Source organism: Haliotis asinina, chromosome 1, assembly GCF_037392515.1.
Source record: "Haliotis asinina isolate JCU_RB_2024 chromosome 1, JCU_Hal_asi_v2, whole genome shotgun sequence".
NCBI lineage: Eukaryota > Metazoa > Mollusca > Gastropoda > Lepetellida > Haliotidae > Haliotis > Haliotis asinina.
This window is the reverse complement of record NC_090280.1, coordinates 94,938,027-94,953,091: the sequence shown is the minus strand read 5'-3', so window position 1 is coordinate 94,953,091 and position 15,065 is coordinate 94,938,027. Positions and strand designations below refer to the sequence as shown.

The window sequence follows — 15,065 nt, the reverse complement described above, 5'->3', positions numbered from 1 at the left end:
CTGTTATGAAACAAGTGTCCTAATAATCACACTACTCCTAAAATGACGTCTTTAAGAGTGTATGTGGTTTCTTCTTCCATACCACATGAGACTTCCATTCAGTTCATGTACAACTATTTAGGTGGATGTAGCCCTTTGGTTGGAGTGTCTTGTTCACACTTTCTCATTAGTGGAAACGACTGCACATACCATACTGAGAAGAGGATTCCTATCTTTGGAAAGCAGCATTAGTCCTGCTTCAAACTTGAAGTACCTGCTTCCCTTTATCACAAAAGTGAGTTTCATATGCACATACATCATAGACATGTTGTTTTCCAAAGTATTTAAGTACAAAAGAAAACGATATGGCAGCGGTGGGATTCGAACCCACGCCTCCGAAGAGACTGGTGCCTAAAACCAGCGCCTTAGACCACTCGGCCACGCTACCCATACACAAAAGCTGTTATGAAACAAGTGTCCTAATAATCACACTACTCCTAAAATGACGTCTTTAAGAGTGTATGTGGTTTCTTCTTCCATACCACATGAGACTTCCATTCAGTTCATGTACAACTATTTAGGTGGATGTAGCCCTTTGGTTGGAGTGTCTTGTTCACACTTTCTCATTAGTGGAAACGACTGCACATACCATACTGAGAAGAGGATTCCTATCTTTGGAAAGAAGCATGAGTCCTGCTTCAAACTTGAAGTACCTGCTTCCCTTTATCACAAAAGTGAGTTTCATATGCACATACATCATAGACATGTTGTTTTCCAAAGTATTTAAGTACAAAAGAAAATGATATGGCAGCGGTGGGATTCGAACCCACGCCTCCGAAGAGACTGGTGCCTAAAACCAGCGCCTTAGACCACTCGGCCACGCTACCCATACACAAAAACTGTTATGAAACAAGTGTCCTAATAATCACACTACTCCTAAAATGACGTCTTTAAGAGTGTATGTGGTTTCTTCTTCCATACCACATGAGACTTCCATTCAGTTCATGTACAACTATTTAGGTGGATGTAGCCCTTTGGTTGGAGTGTCTTGTTCACACTTTCTCATTAGTGGAAACGACTGCACATACCATACTGAGAAGAGGATTCCTATCTTTGGAAAGAAGCATGAGTCCTCCTTCAAACTTGTAGTACCTGCTTCCCTTTATCACAAAAGTGAGTTTCATACGCACACAGATCATAGACATGTTGTTTTCCAAAGTATTTAAGTACAAAAGAAAATGATATGGCAGCGGTGGGATTCGAACCCACGCCTCCGAAGAGACTGGTGCCTAAAACCAGCGCCTTAGACCACTCGGCCACGCTACCCATACACAAAAACTGTTATGAAACAAGTGTCCTAATAATCACACTACTCCTAAAATGACGTCTTTAAGACTGTATGTGGTTTCTTCTTCCATACCACATGAGACTTCCATTCAGTTCATGTACAACTATTTAGGTGGATGTAGCCCTTTGGTTGGAGTGTCTTGTTCACACTTTCTCATTAGTGGAAACGACTGCACATACCATACTGAGAAGAGGATTACTATCTTTGGAAAGAAGCATGAGTCCTGCTTCAAACTTGAAGTACCTGCTTCCCTTTATCACAAAAGTGAGTTTCATATCCACATACATCATAGACATGTTGTTTTCCAAAGTATTTAAGTACAAAAGAAAATGATATGGCAGCGGTGGGATTCGAACCCACGCCTCCGAAGAGACTGGTGCCTAAAACCAGCGCCTTAGACCACTCGGCCACGCTACCCATACACAAAAACTGTTATGAAACAAGTGTCCTAATAATCACACTACTCCTAAAATGACGTCTTTAAGACTGTATGTGGTTTCTTCTTCCATACCACATGAGACTTCCATTCAGTTCATGTACAACTATTTAGGTGGATGTAGCCCTTTGGTTGGAGTGTCTTGTTCACACTTTCTCATTAGTGGAAACGACTGCACATACCATACTGAGAAGAGGATTCCTATCTTTGGAAAGAAGCATGAGTCCTGCTTCAAACTTGAAGTACCTGCTTCCCTTTATCACAAAAGTGAGTTTCATATCCACATACATCATAGACATGTTGTTTTCCAAAGTATTTAAGTACAAAAGAAAACGATATGGCAGCGGTGGGATTCGAACCCACGCCTCCGAAGAGACTGGTGCCTAAAACCAGCGCCTTAGACCACTCGGCCACGCTACCCATACACAAAGGCTGTTATGAAACAAGTGTCCTAATAATCACACTACTCCTAAAATGACGTCTTTAAGAGTGTATGTGGTTTCTTCTTCCATACCACATTAGACTTCCATTCAGTTCATGTACAACTATTTAGGTGGATGTAGCCCTTTGGTTGGAGTGTCTTGTTCACACTTTCTCATTAGTGGAAACGACTGCACATACCATAATGAGAAGAGGATTCCTATCTTTGGAAAGAAGCATGAGTCCTGCTTCAAACTTGAAGTACCTGCTTCCCTTTATCACAAAAGTGAGTTTCATACGCACACACATCATAGACATGTTGTTTTCCAAAGTATTTAAGTACAAAAGAAAATGATATGGCAGCGGTGGGATTCGAACCCACGCCTCCGAAGAGACTGGTGCCTAAAACCAGCGCCTTAGACCACTCGGCCACGCTACCCATACACAAAGGCTGTTATGAAACAAGTGTCCTAGTAATCACACTACTCCTAAAATGACGTCTTTAAGAGTGTATGTGGTTTCTTCTTCCATACCACATGAGACTTCCATTCAGTTCATGTACAACTATTTAGGTGGATGTAGCCCTTTGGATGGAGTGTCTTGTTCACACTTTCTCATTAGTGGAAACGACTGCACATACCATACTGAGAAGAGGATTACTATCTTTGGAAAGAAGCATGAGTCCTGCTTCAAACTTGAAGTACCTGCTTCCCTTTATCACAAAAGTGAGTTTCATATGCACATACATCATAGACATGTTGTTTTCCAAAGTATTTAAGTACAAAAGAAAACGATATGGCAGCGGTGGGATTCGAACCCACGCCTCCGAAGAGACTGGTGCCTAAAACCAGCGCCTTAGACCACTCGGCCACGCTACCCATACACAAAAACTGTTATGAAACAAGTGTCCTAATAATCACACTACTCCTAAAATGACGTCTTTAAGAGTGTATGTGGTTTCTTCTTCCATACCACATGAGACTTCCATTCAGTTCATGTACAACTATTTAGGTGGATGTAGCCCTTTGGTTGGAGTGTCTTGTTCACACTTTCTCATTAGTGGAAACGACTGCACATACCATACTGAGAAGAGGATTCCTATCTTTGGAAAGAAGCATGAGTCCTCCTTCAAACTTGTAGTACCTGCTTCCCTTTATCACAAAAGTGAGTTTCATACGCACACAGATCATAGACATGTTGTTTTCCAAAGTATTTAAGTACAAAAGAAAATGATATGGCAGCGGTGGGATTCGAACCCACGCCTCCGAAGAGACTGGTGCCTAAAACCAGCGCCTTAGACCACTCGGCCACGCTACCCATACACAAAAACTGTTATGAAACAAGTGTCCTAATAATCACACTACTCCTAAAATGACGTCTTTAAGACTGTATGTGGTTTCTTCTTCCATACCACATGAGACTTCCATTCAGTTCATGTACAACTATTTAGGTGGATGTAGCCCTTTGGTTGGAGTGTCTTGTTCACACTTTCTCATTAGTGGAAACGACTGCACATACCATACTGAGAAGAGGATTACTATCTTTGGAAAGAAGCATGAGTCCTGCTTCAAACTTGAAGTACCTGCTTCCCTTTATCACAAAAGTGAGTTTCATATCCACATACATCATAGACATGTTGTTTTCCAAAGTATTTAAGTACAAAAGAAAATGATATGGCAGCGGTGGGATTCGAACCCACGCCTCCGAAGAGACTGGTGCCTAAAACCAGCGCCTTAGACCACTCGGCCACGCTACCCATACACAAAAACTGTTATGAAACAAGTGTCCTAATAATCACACTACTCCTAAAATGACGTCTTTAAGACTGTATGTGGTTTCTTCTTCCATACCACATGAGACTTCCATTCAGTTCATGTACAACTATTTAGGTGGATGTAGCCCTTTGGTTGGAGTGTCTTGTTCACACTTTCTCATTAGTGGAAACGACTGCACATACCATACTGAGAAGAGGATTCCTATCTTTGGAAAGAAGCATGAGTCCTGCTTCAAACTTGAAGTACCTGCTTCCCTTTATCACAAAAGTGAGTTTCATATCCACATACATCATAGACATGTTGTTTTCCAAAGTATTTAAGTACAAAAGAAAACGATATGGCAGCGGTGGGATTCGAACCCACGCCTCCGAAGAGACTGGTGCCTAAAACCAGCGCCTTAGACCACTCGGCCACGCTACCCATACACAAAGGCTGTTATGAAACAAGTGTCCTAATAATCACACTACTCCTAAAATGACGTCTTTAAGAGTGTATGTGGTTTCTTCTTCCATACCACATTAGACTTCCATTCAGTTCATGTACAACTATTTAGGTGGATGTAGCCCTTTGGTTGGAGTGTCTTGTTCACACTTTCTCATTAGTGGAAACGACTGCACATACCATAATGAGAAGAGGATTCCTATCTTTGGAAAGAAGCATGAGTCCTGCTTCAAACTTGAAGTACCTGCTTCCCTTTATCACAAAAGTGAGTTTCATACGCACACACATCATAGACATGTTGTTTTCCAAAGTATTTAAGTACAAAAGAAAATGATATGGCAGCGGTGGGATTCGAACCCACGCCTCCGAAGAGACTGGTGCCTAAAACCAGCGCCTTAGACCACTCGGCCACGCTACCCATACACAAAGGCTGTTATGAAACAAGTGTCCTAGTAATCACACTACTCCTAAAATGACGTCTTTAAGAGTGTATGTGGTTTCTTCTTCCATACCACATGAGACTTCCATTCAGTTCATGTACAACTATTTAGGTGGATGTAGCCCTTTGGTTGGAGTGTCTTGTTCACACTTTCTCATTAGTGGAAACGACTGCACATACCATACTGAGAAGAGGATTACTATCTTTGGAAAGAAGCATGAGTCCTGCTTCAAACTTGAAGTACCTGCTTCCCTTTATCACAAAAGTGAGTTTCATATGCACATACATCATAGACATGTTGTTTTCCAAAGTATTTAAGTACAAAAGAAAACGATATGGCAGCGGTGGGATTCGAACCCACGCCTCCGAAGAGACTGGTGCCTAAAACCAGCGCCTTAGACCACTCGGCCACGCTACCCATACACAAAAACTGTTATGAAACAAGTGTCCTAATAATCACACTACTCCTAAAATGACGTCTTTAAGAGTGTATGTGGTTTCTTCTTCCATACCACATGAGACTTCCATTCAGTTCATGTACAACTATTTAGGTGGATGTAGCCCTTTGGTTGGAGTGTCTTGTTCACACTTTCTCATTAGTGGAAACGACTGCACATACCATACTGAGAAGAGGATTCCTATCTTTGGAAAGAAGCATGAGTCCTGCTTCAAACTTGAAGTACCTGCTTCCCTTTATCACAAAAGTGAGTTTCATATGCACATACATCATAGACATGTTGTTTTCCAAAGTATTTAAGTACAAAAGAAAATGATATGGCAGCGGTGGGATTCGAACCCACGCCTCCGAAGAGACTGGTGCCTAAAACCAGCGCCTTAGACCACTCGGCCACGCTACCCATACACAAAAACTGTTATGAAACAAGTGTCCTAATAATCACACTACTCCTAAAATGACGTCTTTAAGAGTGTATGTGGTTTCTTCTTCCATACCACATGAGACTTCCATTCAGTTCATGTACAACTATTTAGGTGGATGTAGCCCTTTGGTTGGAGTGTCTTGTTCACACTTTCTCATTAGTGGAAACGACTGCACATACCATACTGAGAAGAGGATTCCTATCTTTGGAAAGAAGCATGAGTCCTGCTTCAAACTTGAAGTACCTGCTTCCCTTTATCACAAAAGTGAGTTTCATACGCACACAGATCATAGACATGTTGTTTTCCAAAGTATTTAAGTACAAAAGAAAATGATATGGCAGCGGTGGGATTCGAACCCACGCCTCCGAAGAGACTGGTGCCTAAAACCAGCGCCTTAGACCACTCGGCCACGCTACCCATACACAAAAACTGTTATGAAACAAGTGTCCTAATAATCACACTACTCCTAAAATGACGTCTTTAAGACTGTATGTGGTTTCTTCTTCCATACCACATGAGACTTCCATTCAGTTCATGTACAACTATTTAGGTGGATGTAGCCCTTTGGTTGGAGTGTCTTGTTCACACTTTCTCATTAGTGGAAACGACTGCACATACCATACTGAGAAGAGGATTACTATCTTTGGAAAGAAGCATGAGTCCTGCTTCAAACTTGAAGTACCTGCTTCCCTTTATCACAAAAGTGAGTTTCATATCCACATACATCATAGACATGTTGTTTTCCAAAGTATTTAAGTACAAAAGAAAATGATATGGCAGCGGTGGGATTCGAACCCACGCCTCCGAAGAGACTGGTGCCTAAAACCAGCGCCTTAGACCACTCGGCCACGCTACCCATACACAAAAACTGTTATGAAACAAGTGTCCTAATAATCACACTACTCCTAAAATGACGTCTTTAAGACTGTATGTGGTTTCTTCTTCCATACCACATGAGACTTCCATTCAGTTCATGTACAACTATTTAGGTGGATGTAGCCCTTTGGTTGGAGTGTCTTGTTCACACTTTCTCATTAGTGGAAACGACTGCACATACCATACTGAGAAGAGGATTCCTATCTTTGGAAAGAAGCATGAGTCCTGCTTCAAACTTGAAGTACCTGCTTCCCTTTATCACAAAAGTGAGTTTCATACGCACACACATCATAGACATGTTGTTTTCCAAAGTATTTAAGTACAAAAGAAAACGATATGGCAGCGGTGGGATTCGAACCCACGCCTCCGAAGAGACTGGTGCCTAAAACCAGCGCCTTAGACCACTCGGCCACGCTACCCATACACAAAAACTGTTATGAAACAAGTGTCCTAATAATCACACTACTCCTAAAATGACGTCTTTAAGACTGTATGTGGTTTCTTCTTCCATACCACATGAGACTTCCATTCAGTTCATGTACAACTATTTAGGTGGATGTAGCCCTTTGGTTGGAGTGTCTTGTTCACACTTTCTCATTAGTGGAAACGACTGCACATACCATACTGAGAAGAGGATTACTATCTTTGGAAAGAAGCATGAGTCCTGCTTCAAACTTGAAGTACCTGCTTCCCTTTATCACAAAAGTGAGTTTCATATCCACATACATCATAGACATGTTGTTTTCCAAAGTATTTAAGTACAAAAGAAAATGATATGGCAGCGGTGGGATTCGAACCCACGCCTCCGAAGAGACTGGTGCCTAAAACCAGCGCCTTAGACCACTCGGCCACGCTACCCATACACAAAAACTGTTATGAAACAAGTGTCCTAATAATCACACTACTCCTAAAATGACGTCTTTAAGACTGTATGTGGTTTCTTCTTCCATACCACATGAGACTTCCATTCAGTTCATGTACAACTATTTAGGTGGATGTAGCCCTTTGGTTGGAGTGTCTTGTTCACACTTTCTCATTAGTGGAAACGACTGCACATACCATACTGAGAAGAGGATTCCTATCTTTGGAAAGAAGCATGAGTCCTGCTTCAAACTTGAAGTACCTGCTTCCCTTTATCACAAAAGTGAGTTTCATACGCACACACATCATAGACATGTTGTTTTCCAAAGTATTTAAGTACAAAAGAAAACGATATGGCAGCGGTGGGATTCGAACCCACGCCTCCGAAGAGACTGGTGCCTAAAACCAGCGCCTTAGACCACTCGGCCACGCTACCCATACACAAAAACTGTTATGAAACAAGTGTCCTAATAATCACACTACTCCTAAAATGACGTCTTTAAGACTGTATGTGGTTTCTTCTTCCATACCACATGAGACTTCCATTCAGTTCATGTACAACTATTTAGGTGGATGTAGCCCTTTGGTTGGAGTGTCTTGTTCACACTTTCTCATTAGTGGAAACGACTGCACATACCATACTGAGAACAGGATTACTATCTTTGGAAAGAAGCATGAGTCCTGCTTCAAACTTGAAGTACCTGCTTCCCTTTATCACAAAAGTGAGTTTCATATGCACATACATCATAGACATGTTGTTTTCCAAAGTATTTAAGTACAAAAGAAAGTGATATGGCAGCGGTGGGATTCGAACCCACGCCTCCGAAGAGACTGGTGCCTAAAACCAGCGCCTTAGACCACTCGGCCACGCTACCCATACACAAAAACTGTTATGAAACAAGTGTCCTAATAATCACACTACTCCTAAAATGACGTCTTTAAGACTGTATGTGGTTTCTTCTTCCATACCACATGAGACTTCCATTCAGTTCATGTACAACTATTTAGGTGGATGTAGCCCTTTGGTTGGAGTGTCTTGTTCACACTTTCTCATTAGTGGAAACGACTGCACATACCATACTGAGAAGAGGATTCCTATCTTTGGAAAGAAGCATGAGTCCTCCTTCAAACTTGAAGTACCTGCTTCCCTTTATCACAAAAGTGAGTTTCATATCCACATACATCATAGACATGTTGTTTTCCAAAGTATTTAAGTACAAAAGAAAATGATATGGCAGCGGTGGGATTCGAACCCACGCCTCCGAAGAGACTGGTGCCTAAAACCAGCGCCTTAGACCACTCGGCCACGCTACCCATACACAAAAACTGTTATGAAACAAGTGTCCTAATAATCACACTACTCCTAAAATGACGTCTTTAAGACTGTATGTGGTTTCTTCTTCCATACCACATGAGACTTCCATTCAGTTCATGTACAACTATTTAGGTGGATGTAGCCCTTTGGTTGGAGTGTCTTGTTCACACTTTCTCATTAGTGGAAACGACTGCACATACCATACTGAGAAGAGGATTCCTATCTTTGGAAAGAAGCATGAGTCCTGCTTCAAACTTGAAGTACCTGCTTCCCTTTATCACAAAAGTGAGTTTCATACGCACACACATCATAGACATGTTGTTTTCCAAAGTATTTAAGTACAAAAGAAAACGATATGGCAGCGGTGGGATTCGAACCCACGCCTCCGAAGAGACTGGTGCCTAAAACCAGCGCCTTAGACCACTCGGCCACGCTACCCATACACAAAAACTGTTATGAAACAAGTGTCCTAATAATCACACTACTCCTAAAATGACGTCTTTAAGACTGTATGTGGTTTCTTCTTCCATACCACATGAGACTTCCATTCAGTTCATGTACAACTATTTAGGTGGATGTAGCCCTTTGGTTGGAGTGTCTTGTTCACACTTTCTCATTAGTGGAAACGACTGCACATACCATACTGAGAAGAGGATTACTATCTTTGGAAAGAAGCATGAGTCCTGCTTCAAACTTGAAGTACCTGCTTCCCTTTATCACAAAAGTGAGTTTCATATCCACATACATCATAGACATGTTGTTTTCCAAAGTATTTAAGTACAAAAGAAAATGATATGGCAGCGGTGGGATTCGAACCCACGCCTCCGAAGAGACTGGTGCCTAAAACCAGCGCCTTAGACCACTCGGCCACGCTACCCATACACAAAAACTGTTATGAAACAAGTGTCCTAATAATCACACTACTCCTAAAATGACGTCTTTAAGACTGTATGTGGTTTCTTCTTCCATACCACATGAGACTTCCATTCAGTTCATGTACAACTATTTAGGTGGATGTAGCCCTTTGGTTGGAGTGTCTTGTTCACACTTTCTCATTAGTGGAAACGACTGCACATACCATACTGAGAAGAGGATTCCTATCTTTGGAAAGAAGCATGAGTCCTGCTTCAAACTTGAAGTACCTGCTTCCCTTTATCACAAAAGTGAGTTTCATACGCACACACATCATAGACATGTTGTTTTCCAAAGTATTTAAGTACAAAAGAAAACGATATGGCAGCGGTGGGATTCGAACCCACGCCTCCGAAGAGACTGGTGCCTAAAACCAGCGCCTTAGACCACTCGGCCACGCTACCCATACACAAAAACTGTTATGAAACAAGTGTCCTAATAATCACACTACTCCTAAAATGACGTCTTTAAGACTGTATGTGGTTTCTTCTTCCATACCACATGAGACTTCCATTCAGTTCATGTACAACTATTTAGGTGGATGTAGCCCTTTGGTTGGAGTGTCTTGTTCACACTTTCTCATTAGTGGAAACGACTGCACATACCATACTGAGAAGAGGATTCCTATCTTTGGAAAGAAGCATGAGTCCTGCTTCAAACTTGAAGTACCTGCTTCCCTTTATCACAAAAGTGAGTTTCATATGCACATACATCATAGACATGTTGTTTTCCAAAGTATTTAAGTACAAAAGAAAGTGATATGGCAGCGGTGGGATTCGAACCCACGCCTCCGAAGAGACTGGTGCCTAAAACCAGCGCCTTAGACCACTCGGCCACGCTACCCATACACAAAAACTGTTATGAAACAAGTGTCCTAATAATCACACTACTCCTAAAATGACGTCTTTAAGACTGTATGTGGTTTCTTCTTCCATACCACATGAGACTTCCATTCAGTTCATGTACAACTATTTAGGTGGATGTAGCCCTTTGGTTGGAGTGTCTTGTTCACACTTTCTCATTAGTGGAAACGACTGCACATACCATACTGAGAAGAGGATTCCTATCTTTGGAAAGAAGCATGAGTCCTCCTTCAAACTTGAAGTACCTGCTTCCCTTTATCACAAAAGTGAGTTTCATACGCACACACATCATAGACATGTTGTTTTCCAAAGTATTTAAGTACAAAAGAAAATGATATGGCAGCGGTGGGATTCGAACCCACGCCTCCGAAGAGACTGGTGCCTAAAACCAGCGCCTTAGACCACTCGGCCACGCTACCCATACACAAAAACTGTTATGAAACAAGTGTCCTAATAATCACACTACTCCTAAAATGACGTCTTTAAGACTGTATGTGGTTTCTTCTTCCATACCACATGAGACTTCCATTCAGTTCATGTACAACTATTTAGGTGGATGTAGCCCTTTGGTTGGAGTGTCTTGTTCACACTTTCTCATTAGTGGAAACGACTGCACATACCATACTGAGAAGAGGATTCCTATCTTTGGAAAGAAGCATGAGTCCTCCTTCAAACTTGAAGTACCTGCTTCCCTTTATCACAAAAGTGAGTTTCATACGCACACACATCATAGACATGTTGTTTTCCAAAGTATTTAAGTACAAAAGAAAGTGATATGGCAGCGGTGGGATTCGAACCCACGCCTCCGAAGAGACTGGTGCCTAAAACCAGCGCCTTAGACCACTCGGCCACGCTACCCATACACAAAAACTGTTATGAAACAAGTGTCCTAATAATCACACTACTCCTAAAATGACGTCTTTAAGACTGTATGTGGTTTCTTCTTCCATACCACATGAGACTTCCATTCAGTTCATGTACAACTATTTAGGTGGATGTAGCCCTTTGGTTGGAGTGTCTTGTTCACACTTTCTCATTAGTGGAAACGACTGCACATACCATACTGAGAAGAGGATTACTATCTTTGGAAAGAAGCATGAGTCCTGCTTCAAACTTCATGTACCTGCTTCCCTTTATCACAAAAGTGAGTTTCATATGCACATACATCATAGACATGTTGTTTTCCAAAGTATTTAAGTACAAAAGAAAATGATATGGCAGCGGTGGGATTCGAACCCACGCCTCCGAAGAGACTGGTGCCTAAAACCAGCGCCTTAGACCACTCGGCCACGCTACCCATACACAAAAGCTGTTATGAAACAAGTGTCCTAATAATCACACTACTCCTAAAATGACGTCTTTAAGACTGTATGTGGTTTCTTCTTCCATACCACATGAGACTTCCATTCAGTTCATGTACAACTATTTAGGTGGATGTAGCCCTTTGGTTGGAGTGTCTTGTTCACACTTTCTCATTAGTGGAAACGACTGCACATACCATACTGAGAAGAGGATTCCTATCTTTGGAAAGAAGCATGAGTCCTCCTTCAAACTTGGAGTACCTGCTTCCCTTTATCACAAAAGTGAGTTTCATACGCACACACATCATAGACATGTTGTTTTCCAAAGTATTTAAGTACAAAAGAAAATGATTTGGCAGCGGTGGGATTCGAACCCACGCCTCCGAAGAGACTGGTGCCTAAAACCAGCGCCTTAGACCACTCGGCCACGCTACCCATACACAAAAACTGTTATGAAACAAGTGTCCTAATAATCACACTACTCCTAAAATGACGTCTTTAAGACTGTATGTGGTTTCTTCTTCCATACCACATGAGACTTCCATTCAGTTCATGTACAACTATTTAGGTGGATGTAGCCCTTTGGTTGGAGTGTCTTGTTCACACTTTCTCATTAGTGGAAACGACTGCACATACCATACTGAGAAGAGGATTCCTATCTTTGGAAAGAAGCATGAGTCCTCCTTCAAACTTGAAGTACCTGCTTCCCTTTATCACAAAAGTGAGTTTCATACGCACACACATCATAGACATGTTGTTTTCCAAAGTATTTAAGTACAAAAGAAAGTGATATGGCAGCGGTGGGATTCGAACCCACGCCTCCGAAGAGACTGGTGCCTAAAACCAGCGCCTTAGACCACTCGGCCACGCTACCCATACACAAAAACTGTTATGAAACAAGTGTCCTAATAATCACACTACTCCTAAAATGACGTCTTTAAGAGTGTATGTGGTTTCTTCTTCCATACCACATGAGACTTCCATTCAGTTCATGTACAACTATTTAGGTGGATGTAGCCCTTTGGTTGGAGTGTCTTGTTCACACTTTCTCATTAGTGGAAACGACTGCACATACCATACTGAGAAGAGGATTACTATCTTTGGAAAGAAGCATGAGTCCTGCTTCAAACTTCATGTACCTGCTTCCCTTTATCACAAAAGTGAGTTTCATATGCACATACATCATAGACATGTTGTTTTCCAAAGTATTTAAGTACAAAAGAAAATGATATGGCAGCGGTGGGATTCGAACCCACGCCTCCGAAGAGACTGGTGCCTAAAACCAGCGCCTTAGACCACTCGGCCACGCTACCCATACACAAAAACTGTTATGAAACAAGTGTCCTAATAATCACACTACTCCTAAAATGACGTCTTTAAGACTGTATGTGGTTTCTTCTTCCATACCACATGACACTTCCATTCAGTTCATGTACAACTATTTAGGTGGATGTAGCCCTTTGGTTGGAGTGTCTTGTTCACACTTTCTTATTAGTGGAAACGACTGCACATACCATACTGAGAAGAGGATTCCTATCTTTGGAAAGCAGCATGAGTCCTGCTTCAAACTTGAAGTACCTGCTTCCCTTTATCACAAAAGTGAGTTTCATATGCACATACATCATAGACATGTTGTTTTCCAAAGTATTTAAGTACAAAAGAAAATGATATGGCAGCGGTGGGATTCGAACCCACGCCTCCGAAGAGACTGGTGCCTAAAACCAGCGCCTTAGACCACTCGGCCACGCTACCCATACACAAAAACTGTTATGAAACAAGTGTCCTAATAATCACACTACTCCTAAAATGACGTCTTTAAGACTGTATGTGGTTTCTTCTTCCATACCACATGAGACTTCCATTCAGTTCATGTACAACTATTTAGGTGGATGTAGCCCTTTGGTTGGAGTGTCTTGTTCACACTTTCTTATTAGTGGAAACGACTGCACATACCATACTGAGAAGAGGATTCCTATCTTTGGAAAGCAGCATGAGTCCTGCTTCAAACTTGAAGTACCTGCTTCCCTTTATCACAAAAGTGAGTTTCATATGCACATACATCATAGACATGTTGTTTTCCAAAGTATTTAAGTACAAAAGAAAGTGATATGGCAGCGGTGGGATTCGAACCCACGCCTCCGAAGAGACTGGTGCCTAAAACCAGCGCCTTAGACCACTCGGCCACGCTACCCATACACAAAAACTGTTATGAAACAAGTGTCCTAATAATCACACTACTCCTAAAATGACGTCTTTAAGACTGTATGTGGTTTCTTCTTCCATACCACATGAGACTTCCATTCAGTTCATGTACAACTATTTAGGTGGATGTAGCCCTTTGGTTGGAGTGTCTTGTTCACACTTTCTCATTAGTGGAAACGACTGCACATACCATACTGAGAAGAGGATTCCTATCTTTGGAAAGAAGCATGAGTCCTCCTTCAAACTTGGAGTACCTGCTTCCCTTTATCACAAAAGTGAGTTTCATACGCACACACATCATAGACATGTTGTTTTCCAAAGTATTTAAGTACAAAAGAAAATGATTTGGCAGCGGTGGGATTCGAACCCACGCCTCCGAAGAGACTGGTGCCTAAAACCAGCGCCTTAGACCACTCGGCCACGCTACCCATACACAAAAACTGTTATGAAACAAGTGTCCTAATAATCACACTACTCCTAAAATGACGTCTTTAAGACTGTATGTGGTTTCTTCTTCCATACCACATGAGACTTCCATTCAGTTCATGTACAACTATTTAGGTGGATGTAGCCCTTTGGTTGGAGTGTCTTGTTCACACTTTCTCATTAGTGGAAACGACTGCACATACCATACTGAGAAGAGGATTCCTATCTTTGGAAAGCAGCATGAGTCCTGCTTCAAACTTGAAGTACCTGCTTCCCTTTATCACAAAAGTGAGTTTCATATGCACATACATCATAGACATGTTGTTTTCCAAAGTATTTAAGTACAAAAGAAAGTGATATGGCAGCGGTGGGATTCGAACCCACGCCTCCGAAGAGACTGGTGCCTAAAACCAGCGCCTTAGACCACTCGGCCACGCTACCCATACACAAAAACTGTTATGAAACAAGTGTCCTAATAATCACACTACTCCTAAAATGACGTCTTTAAGACTGTATGTGGTTTCTTCTTCCATACCACATGAGACTTCCATTCAGTTCATGTACAACTATTTAGGTGGATGTAGCCCTTTGG

The 15,065-nt window shown here is 41.7% G+C and overlaps 34 non-coding genes across 34 annotated transcripts; all 34 read right to left on the bottom strand.

The window, feature by feature from the left end:
- Window positions 1-345: 345 nt before the first annotated feature.
- Window positions 346-427, bottom strand: Trnal-uag (transfer RNA leucine (anticodon UAG)). The gene has a single exon. It is a non-coding gene; the product is annotated as a tRNA-Leu (tRNA).
- Window positions 428-784: 357 nt separating this feature from the next.
- Trnal-uag (transfer RNA leucine (anticodon UAG)) lies at window positions 785-866 on the bottom strand. Its single transcript has one exon. It is a non-coding gene; the product is annotated as a tRNA-Leu (tRNA).
- A 357-nt stretch (window positions 867-1,223) lies between these two features.
- Window positions 1,224-1,305, bottom strand: Trnal-uag (transfer RNA leucine (anticodon UAG)). The gene has a single exon. It is a non-coding gene; the product is annotated as a tRNA-Leu (tRNA).
- Window positions 1,306-1,662: 357 nt separating this feature from the next.
- On the bottom strand, window positions 1,663-1,744 carry Trnal-uag (transfer RNA leucine (anticodon UAG)). Its single transcript has one exon. It is a non-coding gene; the product is annotated as a tRNA-Leu (tRNA).
- Window positions 1,745-2,101: 357 nt separating this feature from the next.
- Window positions 2,102-2,183, bottom strand: Trnal-uag (transfer RNA leucine (anticodon UAG)). The gene has a single exon. It is a non-coding gene; the product is annotated as a tRNA-Leu (tRNA).
- A 357-nt stretch (window positions 2,184-2,540) lies between these two features.
- On the bottom strand, window positions 2,541-2,622 carry Trnal-uag (transfer RNA leucine (anticodon UAG)). The gene has a single exon. It is a non-coding gene; the product is annotated as a tRNA-Leu (tRNA).
- A 357-nt stretch (window positions 2,623-2,979) lies between these two features.
- Window positions 2,980-3,061, bottom strand: Trnal-uag (transfer RNA leucine (anticodon UAG)). The gene has a single exon. It is a non-coding gene; the product is annotated as a tRNA-Leu (tRNA).
- A 357-nt stretch (window positions 3,062-3,418) lies between these two features.
- Window positions 3,419-3,500, bottom strand: Trnal-uag (transfer RNA leucine (anticodon UAG)). Its single transcript has one exon. It is a non-coding gene; the product is annotated as a tRNA-Leu (tRNA).
- A 357-nt stretch (window positions 3,501-3,857) lies between these two features.
- Trnal-uag (transfer RNA leucine (anticodon UAG)) lies at window positions 3,858-3,939 on the bottom strand. The gene has a single exon. It is a non-coding gene; the product is annotated as a tRNA-Leu (tRNA).
- Window positions 3,940-4,296: 357 nt separating this feature from the next.
- Window positions 4,297-4,378, bottom strand: Trnal-uag (transfer RNA leucine (anticodon UAG)). The gene has a single exon. It is a non-coding gene; the product is annotated as a tRNA-Leu (tRNA).
- Window positions 4,379-4,735: 357 nt separating this feature from the next.
- Window positions 4,736-4,817, bottom strand: Trnal-uag (transfer RNA leucine (anticodon UAG)). Its single transcript has one exon. It is a non-coding gene; the product is annotated as a tRNA-Leu (tRNA).
- A 357-nt stretch (window positions 4,818-5,174) lies between these two features.
- Trnal-uag (transfer RNA leucine (anticodon UAG)) lies at window positions 5,175-5,256 on the bottom strand. Its single transcript has one exon. It is a non-coding gene; the product is annotated as a tRNA-Leu (tRNA).
- Window positions 5,257-5,613: 357 nt separating this feature from the next.
- Window positions 5,614-5,695, bottom strand: Trnal-uag (transfer RNA leucine (anticodon UAG)). The gene has a single exon. It is a non-coding gene; the product is annotated as a tRNA-Leu (tRNA).
- Window positions 5,696-6,052: 357 nt separating this feature from the next.
- On the bottom strand, window positions 6,053-6,134 carry Trnal-uag (transfer RNA leucine (anticodon UAG)). Its single transcript has one exon. It is a non-coding gene; the product is annotated as a tRNA-Leu (tRNA).
- Window positions 6,135-6,491: 357 nt separating this feature from the next.
- On the bottom strand, window positions 6,492-6,573 carry Trnal-uag (transfer RNA leucine (anticodon UAG)). Its single transcript has one exon. It is a non-coding gene; the product is annotated as a tRNA-Leu (tRNA).
- Window positions 6,574-6,930: 357 nt separating this feature from the next.
- On the bottom strand, window positions 6,931-7,012 carry Trnal-uag (transfer RNA leucine (anticodon UAG)). Its single transcript has one exon. It is a non-coding gene; the product is annotated as a tRNA-Leu (tRNA).
- Window positions 7,013-7,369: 357 nt separating this feature from the next.
- On the bottom strand, window positions 7,370-7,451 carry Trnal-uag (transfer RNA leucine (anticodon UAG)). The gene has a single exon. It is a non-coding gene; the product is annotated as a tRNA-Leu (tRNA).
- A 357-nt stretch (window positions 7,452-7,808) lies between these two features.
- On the bottom strand, window positions 7,809-7,890 carry Trnal-uag (transfer RNA leucine (anticodon UAG)). The gene has a single exon. It is a non-coding gene; the product is annotated as a tRNA-Leu (tRNA).
- A 357-nt stretch (window positions 7,891-8,247) lies between these two features.
- Trnal-uag (transfer RNA leucine (anticodon UAG)) lies at window positions 8,248-8,329 on the bottom strand. Its single transcript has one exon. It is a non-coding gene; the product is annotated as a tRNA-Leu (tRNA).
- Window positions 8,330-8,686: 357 nt separating this feature from the next.
- Window positions 8,687-8,768, bottom strand: Trnal-uag (transfer RNA leucine (anticodon UAG)). The gene has a single exon. It is a non-coding gene; the product is annotated as a tRNA-Leu (tRNA).
- Window positions 8,769-9,125: 357 nt separating this feature from the next.
- On the bottom strand, window positions 9,126-9,207 carry Trnal-uag (transfer RNA leucine (anticodon UAG)). Its single transcript has one exon. It is a non-coding gene; the product is annotated as a tRNA-Leu (tRNA).
- A 357-nt stretch (window positions 9,208-9,564) lies between these two features.
- Window positions 9,565-9,646, bottom strand: Trnal-uag (transfer RNA leucine (anticodon UAG)). The gene has a single exon. It is a non-coding gene; the product is annotated as a tRNA-Leu (tRNA).
- Window positions 9,647-10,003: 357 nt separating this feature from the next.
- On the bottom strand, window positions 10,004-10,085 carry Trnal-uag (transfer RNA leucine (anticodon UAG)). The gene has a single exon. It is a non-coding gene; the product is annotated as a tRNA-Leu (tRNA).
- A 357-nt stretch (window positions 10,086-10,442) lies between these two features.
- Trnal-uag (transfer RNA leucine (anticodon UAG)) lies at window positions 10,443-10,524 on the bottom strand. The gene has a single exon. It is a non-coding gene; the product is annotated as a tRNA-Leu (tRNA).
- Window positions 10,525-10,881: 357 nt separating this feature from the next.
- On the bottom strand, window positions 10,882-10,963 carry Trnal-uag (transfer RNA leucine (anticodon UAG)). Its single transcript has one exon. It is a non-coding gene; the product is annotated as a tRNA-Leu (tRNA).
- A 357-nt stretch (window positions 10,964-11,320) lies between these two features.
- On the bottom strand, window positions 11,321-11,402 carry Trnal-uag (transfer RNA leucine (anticodon UAG)). Its single transcript has one exon. It is a non-coding gene; the product is annotated as a tRNA-Leu (tRNA).
- Window positions 11,403-11,759: 357 nt separating this feature from the next.
- Trnal-uag (transfer RNA leucine (anticodon UAG)) lies at window positions 11,760-11,841 on the bottom strand. Its single transcript has one exon. It is a non-coding gene; the product is annotated as a tRNA-Leu (tRNA).
- A 357-nt stretch (window positions 11,842-12,198) lies between these two features.
- Trnal-uag (transfer RNA leucine (anticodon UAG)) lies at window positions 12,199-12,280 on the bottom strand. The gene has a single exon. It is a non-coding gene; the product is annotated as a tRNA-Leu (tRNA).
- A 357-nt stretch (window positions 12,281-12,637) lies between these two features.
- Trnal-uag (transfer RNA leucine (anticodon UAG)) lies at window positions 12,638-12,719 on the bottom strand. The gene has a single exon. It is a non-coding gene; the product is annotated as a tRNA-Leu (tRNA).
- A 357-nt stretch (window positions 12,720-13,076) lies between these two features.
- On the bottom strand, window positions 13,077-13,158 carry Trnal-uag (transfer RNA leucine (anticodon UAG)). Its single transcript has one exon. It is a non-coding gene; the product is annotated as a tRNA-Leu (tRNA).
- Window positions 13,159-13,515: 357 nt separating this feature from the next.
- On the bottom strand, window positions 13,516-13,597 carry Trnal-uag (transfer RNA leucine (anticodon UAG)). Its single transcript has one exon. It is a non-coding gene; the product is annotated as a tRNA-Leu (tRNA).
- A 357-nt stretch (window positions 13,598-13,954) lies between these two features.
- On the bottom strand, window positions 13,955-14,036 carry Trnal-uag (transfer RNA leucine (anticodon UAG)). The gene has a single exon. It is a non-coding gene; the product is annotated as a tRNA-Leu (tRNA).
- Window positions 14,037-14,393: 357 nt separating this feature from the next.
- On the bottom strand, window positions 14,394-14,475 carry Trnal-uag (transfer RNA leucine (anticodon UAG)). Its single transcript has one exon. It is a non-coding gene; the product is annotated as a tRNA-Leu (tRNA).
- Window positions 14,476-14,832: 357 nt separating this feature from the next.
- On the bottom strand, window positions 14,833-14,914 carry Trnal-uag (transfer RNA leucine (anticodon UAG)). The gene has a single exon. It is a non-coding gene; the product is annotated as a tRNA-Leu (tRNA).
- Window positions 14,915-15,065: the final 151 nt, after the last annotated feature.